The following is a 407-nucleotide window of genomic DNA, read 5'->3' as shown; positions in this document are numbered from 1 at the left end:
AACCTCCCAGCCACAGGCGCAGATCCTCAGCCACAGAGCCAACCGCTCCAATTAAAAATCCTTGAAAAGAGTAGGGGTGTCACCCCAGTGTCCTGGCCAAATTTCCCCCCTGGCCTTTACCCCTCATGGCCTCCTAATAACCCCCCTCTCTGAACTGGCTCCATCACTCTGCTCTCCTCCCCACTGAGAGCTGGGGTGTGGGGAGCGGACTGGCGCCTCATCCAGGTGGGGGTACACACTGCTGGGGGTGGAGGGGGGATCCCCATGACCTGGAAAGAGCTCTGAGTGGAGTGTCCCGAAAGGCGCTATAGAAGTGTAAGCAATTATTATTATTATAGTCATATTATACACTATTATAACACACTATTTTAAGGCAAGTCTGTAAAAAAACCAGACAAAAACGTCTC

The sequence above is a fragment of the Atractosteus spatula genome, chromosome 24 (genome assembly GCF_055471065.1).
Source record: "Atractosteus spatula isolate fAtrSpa1 chromosome 24, fAtrSpa1.hap1, whole genome shotgun sequence".
NCBI lineage: Eukaryota > Metazoa > Chordata > Actinopteri > Semionotiformes > Lepisosteidae > Atractosteus > Atractosteus spatula.
Note: the sequence above shows the minus strand (reverse complement) of the source record.